Source organism: Pezoporus wallicus, unplaced genomic scaffold, assembly GCF_028554395.1.
Source record: "Pezoporus wallicus isolate ANWC-B61680 ecotype Strahan unplaced genomic scaffold, APGP_CSIRO_Pwel_v1 contig_8490, whole genome shotgun sequence".
In the NCBI taxonomy this organism is placed as follows: domain Eukaryota; kingdom Metazoa; phylum Chordata; class Aves; order Psittaciformes; family Psittacidae; genus Pezoporus; species Pezoporus wallicus.
Window position 1 is genome coordinate 1057992 of NW_026642793.1, and position 7945 is coordinate 1065936.

Here is a 7945-nt window from a genome sequence, read left to right on the forward strand (position 1 = left end):
ACTGGCACGTAGAGCACTACCTTGTAAATGAGTAACCATTCCTTATGGAGGTATTTACAATAGAGGCACGTGAAGAAGTGCTGGTTGTTAGAAGGGTTTTGGTGAGATCACATGAAGCTGATGACTTCAAGCCTTGCGTCCCTCTGTATGAGAACACCAGGAGAGAGGATTGCATAGCAAACCTCTGTTGTGTCTCAGACAGGTATGGGAGGGGATGTAGAGTTTCCATACCATGCTGTTTCCTGCAGGCAGTAGGTTATGTGTGGTGCTTGTCCCAGAGGTGCACGGTAATAATCCCTTTCTGGCCCTTCACTATGTTTTCCATTGAGCATTGCCTCATTGTAAGAAAGTGTATGGCCAAGTTAGGGAAATTAAATCCCTGTGTGTCACCCGCACTCAGGCTCTGCATTGTAACACCCAGGGGGTGTAAGCAGCCGAGCTGAGTGCCCAGACCCACATTAGGGCTGTGCAGGCTTCTCTGCCCCAAGGACCTGTGGCTATGAGCACCCTCCTATGCAAGCTGCAGCCCCTGGACCCCAAAAGCCAGAGCGAGCCCAGGAGAGGCAGCTCAGCAGGGCCATGGGATGCTGAGCAGGCAATGTGCCGGCTGTCCTCCTGCTCAGCCTGCAGCCTCACCCCAGCTCACCCTGCAGCAGGAAGGAGAAGAGGATCTCTTCCATTCCCCTTCTCTTTCCTACAGGACCCCTCACTTTGTACAGGACCTCTTGCTCACCCATCTGCAGCGGAGGAGGAGAAGAGGAGCCCCAGGCGAGGTCCCTGCCGCCGGGGGGGGCAGTGACAACGCGGTGTAGTACTCGGGAGGACCACTGGAGGTCTGCGTGCGTTTGCTTTCTCGCGTTCACTGTGCAGCGCTGCACAGAGCGGGATAAACCCCACTCGCATTCCCGAGTCACCCCCAGACCCCATGGGGCAGCTCTGCTCCCCTCTGAGCACCCCCGGGCTCCATAGTGGGGCAAGAATCCAACAAGACACGAGTACCAGATTAGCTCGTCTGGATCCTCTCCACCCAGGAGGCATCTCCTACAGCCAAAACGGCGCAGCAGGACATCCCCTCACTCTCTTTCTCAAGGAGTTTATTGCAGCTCTCCCAAGTTTGAGGTGAATTCACCCTCAGTCCAGTCCCGTATGAAGCTCCTGCCTTCAGGATGTGCAAACCTCCATCCTCTTCCTGGGATCACAGACAGGGTGATGCTGGGGTTGTTACAATAAGGCTGGTTTTGCCAGAGTTGCAGGTTCCTGCTTTCTGAAGACACTTGCTGTCATCCAGCTCCTGCAGCTCTGGTCCTGCACCTCTTACCGGTATCCCCATTGTTGCTTCTCTGGTCCCTGCTGCATCAGTTGCCCTGACTTTGTTTTTGACCAAGTTTAGACATGGCTGTGAGCCACAGGATGATGTCATGAGCGTGTGTTTGCACAGAGGTTTTCATTCCGGGAGGGTGCTCACCCCCTTTCCCAGCTTGACGGACAGACAGGTACAATAACGCCGGCACTGAGGATGCAGGATCACAGCAGGGGCTCAAGGGTGGCTCAGATCAGTTGTGTTTCATCCCAGTTTTACCCAGTCATGACTGCAGGATGGCTTCTTCCCTGCCCTGGCCTCTGTAGGGTGCCAGGCTGTGCTCATTACTCCGGGCTGTGATGCCATTGGATATCACCACGCCTTTTGTGAATTCTCCCAATGCAATGAATACAGCAGCTTCACCACCGTGGAAATGCCACTGGATCTTTTAAACTCCATGAGTTGTTAGGACTTCAGTTTTAAAGGAGATATGGCACAGCGTACCCCACTACCGTGCTTTAGATGTTTTAGGGCTGAAGGTCTCACCTGGGACATACCCCTGTGTCTCTCCTTTCCTATGACCACACCATATACACCATCCTACTCTGCCTGGGAGCTCCAGGAGACAGTGGTGGACCTTACCATGAAGGGAGAGCAGGAAGCAGAGCTAAAGTAAGCAATAGCAGTCAGAGCCTTGCTGCCTGCTTGGTCAAACACAACCATAACATGTCTTTTTATTAAGTGAGCTTTGGAAACCTGCTGCCATGTTACACATCCACAAACCACCCCCGAAATAGCCTTCATCTAAGGTTGGGCAAAAGACAACTGAAATTCAGCTGGGTGCTTGAGAGGGAGGAAAAGGCAGCACAGGCAAAACAGGAGCAGAATGGGACCAGAGGTACGGGATGTTTTCCTGGTGCATGAGGATGGGCTGGGGAGGAAGGAGGCACAAGAATGGTTTAGGGAAAATGATGGTCAGGTGCAGGAAAGGAGAAGCATTGCTGTTTTTCATAAGCATTGCAGCTTGGAAGAGCAAGGAGATACTAAATGATGGGCTTTTTCACGTGGCAATGATAGAAAATGCAGATAGAAAATGCAGATGGCTTTCCTAAAAATATGAACCCCACCATGTTTGCTTTATGAAGAAGAAATACAGTGCACTTGCCACGTTTCCAGCAAGGCTGAAGCAGCATGCACATTGAAACCTGATGCAGGAGTCACAGCAGATTCCAGGCTGACAGCTTCGTCTACCCCAGGAAAATGGGGACTGCCCCCAGCTCCCCCAAAACCCCTTTTAAGACCCCAGCTGATAATCCTCAACACCTTTCCTGATGCCCAGCACCTTTCCCAATGCCCAACTGGCCTCAAGGAGGATGCTGGGCTCAGTGATGGCTCTGTGGAGGAGTGATGGGAAGAGTGATTTTAAGAACTTGAGGCCCCCCCAGACAATGAAGTGGGGATCAAGCAGATTCCCCTGCCATGGGTTTTGCTTTTCCAGGAAGAGCCCATGTCTCTGCACCACCCAGATAGAGCATCCCCCAACCCAGTGTGCAAAGGGAAGGGGACCTGGGGCCCACTCCCTGCAGCATCAGAGCCTGGAGGCATCACTGAGCAGGAAAACTGGAAATACCTGAAAATTTGCCTGAGCTCCTTGCTGAAAGGCATTATACAAGGAAAGGAAAATCCCAGCGTGGATCAGGTGCTGGAAAAACCAGTGTAAAATCAGCTCTGACATGAGGGCAGCCCGTACAGGGGATGAGATGACGATATACATTGCCTCTCCTGAGGCCACAGGCACATTTCTGCTGGAGTCTGGGGCACTGGCTGGCCCTTGCAAGCAGTTACAGCGCAGTCTTGCAGGCCAAGCAGAAAATGGGACTTTCCTTTGCTTAGCAGCAGAACTAACTCCCAAATGTAGCCCCAAAACCCCCAAATAATCTTTTCACATCTTAGCCTGCTTTATCATTGCAGAGCTCATCTTGGGCCAGGGTATTTGTCAGTTGTATTCTGAGGTTTTTCCACCTGTGGTTGGTTTGACATCTGATTTCCCTCTCCTCGCCGCAGAATGTCCTCATCTCTTTTCTGCTGTAATTTTCTGCCTATTTTCCTCTTTTTATCTCCCCTGGGTCCTTTTCAAGCTCCTTCCCTCCTGCCTGCTATCAAGCTGCAGTGCCTGCCTTGTAGAGAGGTGAGATGCTACTCACCCAAGCCCCAGCAGCTGCCTTAGAAGAGCATAGGGCTGCAGCCAAACCTTGCTGATCATCAGTTACAACAGTTGCTGTTAAAAATGCCAGCAAAAGAGCTGTTGGTCAAAAGTACAGTCATTAACCTCATGTTCTTCTCTTCTTCCTTAGCAAAGATGGATACACATTGACAGAGCTGTTCATGACGCAGCAGATTTCGTAGTAGCGTTGCCCTGCTGACCCAAGCAGGTAGCCAAAATTTAGGTGGCTGGAGGTTATTTGCAGCAGGAGAAGGAACTGACTGTGGAGACAGGTATTTTTCCAAAGCAGTGTCGCTAATTTACAAAGAAAGTGCAAAGTCCTGCACTAAAACCCCCAAGAAATGAGCATTTCCTGGCTCACACCCTCTGTGTTATTCCCACGTGCATACAAGCTCTCAGGCCACGCATAGTCCTGGTCCCTCCTTTACAACTCTGCACCAACCTCTCCTTGTTTGAAAGATGCTCTAGATAAATCTCCAAATACTTGCTGCATAGCTCAGATTTTAATGTTGCTGTGATCTAGAGTGGGGTTTCATCACCATGGATGTTACTGTACATTAAACGTAAGTTCCCAAAATCCCCGTTCGGGAGAGGATGAAACCACACTGTTTGGGAAACATTTGTATTTTATTCACAACCCACAAAATTCTTTCAACCCAAAAAGAGTTGTGGGAAGAGATTCATCTTCAGTTATCCCCTGGGGAGTCTTCCACAGCTGAGCTAGTCACCCCACACACCCTTTATAGACAAACCCAACTGCTTTTAGCACATGATTCATCCGATCTATTTCAGAGGTCCACATTGGGTTGGGAGGCTCCATGTTTCTCCCCTTTGCTGTGCCTGGAGCAGAGTGCAGCCAGCTCAGACACCAGGTCTATGCCTGTCAGCAGATCCCACCTGACCCCTGGTTGCCACTTCATGGAGTTTCACAGGTTGGAGATAATTCAGCACATCAGGTTTTATGTGACTTACTATTCATGGCACAGAGACAGCTAGGGAAGGATGGATCCTGCATCGCCACTGCAATGGGTCACGGTGCGTGGCAGGACTGGGGAAACCGGGATGCAAGTGTGGTTACTGCCAAACACTCGCATGGCACTGGTGCCGCTGTGATGGCTCCTGAGAGTATCAGTGAATCCAGTGCCCTGGGGTCTGTGCCTCAGGAAAGTGGCCAGCAACAGGCTCTCAGCAGGAATAAGTGCCCCAAAGAGAAGCTGCTGCAAAGATGCTGTCAGAGGGAATGCAATGAGAGCAAATCTTGGGATGCTAATTAATCCCCCTTTAGGGAGATATTTATTAGGCAAATGCCTCACATTCATACGCACATCTGCAGTAGACAGAGAGGCTTTTACTTTCTTCCCAGCCCAAAAAGAGGGAGGATGGCTCCTGCAGCTGAACAACCGGTAGTGCCGCGGGAGCTCAGCCCACTCTGGGCATCCCAGGTCAAAAGTGTGGAAAAAACACTTGGAACAACCAAGGTCCAGGTTGGAGGAGAACCTGGAGGTAGCTGAGAAGAGCTTTAAATATGGATACCTTCTTTCCCTGCTCGCTGATGGAGACATTGCTAAGGACAGGGTGGGAGCCACCACTGCCAGACAGTCTCATCCTGCTGGGATGAGCTGTTCTGGAATCACAGCATTAATATAACCTGGGGCAGCTTTTGCTGTCAACCAGATAATTGCTGAGGTTGATTGATACAGTCCCTGATGAGCAAAGGATTGTGGCTGCTTGTGGCTTTTGCAGAAGAAAGATAGAGCCAGCAGCACCTCTTTCCTTGCCCAGCAGACACTGAGCAGTGGGTCAGGGAGGTTTGCAGGGGACCTGTCTTGGCATTTCCTCACTCCTCAGGTGTGAGGATGCTCTGCAAGAGTAACTGCTCATCCCAAATTGCTTCATTTGCAGTTACACAGATCTCATTACTTCAAGAGTTACAGCAAAATCTAGTTGGAAGAAGATGTTTCAAGTCATTCAAAGCCCAGGGTTGGACAGAAACCCTAACATTTCAGACCGACAACAGGTATGAGCTTCTCACAGTGGTAATTCTGTTGTGCGTTTGCTGGGTGCTTCCTATAACCTGTAAAGGGAGTGACTCCCTCTGACCCAAGATAAGAGCTGCACTTTGGTGAAGTTAAATAGTGATATTTCCAAGGCTTACCGTTTTGATGTGCTAATCCACAGCAAAGTCAGCCTGAAGCAGACTCAAACGTCCTCAGCCCCCAGAGCCACACAATCTGCCCTGGTTATCACAGGGCTTTTTCCCAGCTGTAGCAATGGATCAAACATTTATACAAGCTCCTTCTTTACACTGAGCACCGAGGGCTGGCATGACATTCGAACTCTGAACTGTCCATCTTAATTAAGTTAGTTCTATCCATGAGGTTCAGCAGTCGGTCATGGCATGTGGGAGATTTACCCTTAGGTCCTGGAGGAATAAGAGTAAACCCAAGAGCAAAATCCTCAGTGACTTGGGATGACAACTGTGTTCTTAATGACTGAAAGCTCCTGGCAGAGCAGTTGCCTTGCCAGCAAGCTGCTGTTAACAATATCCTTTTCATTCCAGGGCCCCAAATCTGCTGTCTGCGAACCTGACCGGCTTTTGCAATTGATTTCGGTGAGGTCCTTCGTTTTCACTGACATTTGCTTCGGTCAGTCACAGCTGCCTGCTCCTCCTCCATCCCTCCTCCAACTGTGCAGCACCCCCAGTGCCTCCTCTTCAAACCCCTTTACAGAGAGACATGGAATCTTGGCTTTGCAATAGGAAGGGCAAAGTTTGGCTTTCAGACAGCAAGGAAGGACTTGGGAAATCTGGTCCGGTGCCTGTGTCTTCTTTGAGCTACTGCATGATAGTGCACAAATCACTGCTCTCCTCTGGGCCTCGGCCCCCTCTCGGTGGCCAGGGATGACAGTACCCCCTTATCTTGGGGGAACAGGCAATATTAATTACTGTTCATAAGATGCTCAAATGCAGCAGCATAAATAGTAAACAAGTATTTAGTGCCTTTCTAAAGATAGCTCATCTGCAAATGCTCAGGTCCATGGCCTGAGACTGGAACTGGGAGCTCCCCTGGCTGTTATATAAACCACAGTGGGGCTGGCTTTTCTTTTTTTTTTTTAAGGAATGGGTTGATCTTATTACTGTAGCTCATTTCATAAGTAAGCAACACATCTGACTAGAAAGGATCAAACAAAAATAAATGCCTGCTTAACCCAGGCATATGGAAACTAGGCATTTTTTAATTATACTTTTGAAACAGCAACCTCCTATCTTTGGCCCAAAGCTTTCAGAATTCAAAGGCAAACACTGCCCTGATTTATTTTTTTTTGTCCTTCCCCCATCCACAGGCTTTGCCTTTGTGCTGGTGAATGTGGGGATGCTAGGTCTCTCCCAGCCACAGGAGTCCAACTGATCCTTGCTGAGGTGATACGTGACAGGGGGATGAAGGGATGCTGTACGCTTCACCTCTTCCCATCTCCTTCCCCTGGCAGGCTCCCCTGTCGAGCCAGAGATACTCTTTTTGGCCAACCCACCTACTGAGCAGCAAGGCTTTATAACCCTACATTCTGCTCTCCAGTTCAGCCAGTGGGAGCTGGGGGTTGCTCTGGCTGCAGTTGCAGACGATGCTCGTTAGAAATACGAACTCTGCGGGCGCTTGAGCCTGCTGCTGGCGAGGCCGTTCGTGCGTGCCCGTCTGAGCAGCCTGGCAGAGCTGCAGCGTCTGACCACCAGCAGGTCCCACCGCCACCGGGGGAAGAGCTGTTCCCCAGGGACAGCGATGCGCGGGGTGCTGGCACCACTCCTCTGGGTGGGAAGGCTTCCAAGCCCTTACCTAATCCTTCCTCCTCTCCCATCCCTCTTATTCCTGAACAATTTCTCTAGTAGAAGAGTGAAGCAATGAAACCACAATGAAATCACCACAGTGAAATCAAGTTTTAGCTCGGAGTAAGACCCAGCCAGTGAGTGCATCTTCCCAAGGACCAAAAACCCCATGAGCTCCAGAGGCAGCAGGTCCCGCACGGTGTCAGGGGCACGGCTGCACTCCTGATGGATCGGTGCACTTCCCAGGGGGTGCAGGAATGGAGCTTATAACGGGGTGCAGGAATGGCGCTTATAACGGGGTGCAGGAATGGAGCTTATAACGGGGTGCAGGAATGGCGCTTATAACGGGGTGCAGGAATGGAGCTTATAACGGGGTGCAGGAATGGCGCTTATAACGGGGTGCAGGAATGAATGGAGCTTATAACGGGGTGCAGGAATGGCGCTTATAACGGGGTGCAGGAATGGAGCTTATAACGGGGTGCAGGAATGGCGCTTATAACGGGGTGCAGGAATGGAGCTTATAACGGGGTGCAGGAATGGCGCTTATAACGGGGTGCAGGAATGGCGCTTATAACGGGGTGCAGGAATGGAGCTTATAACGGGG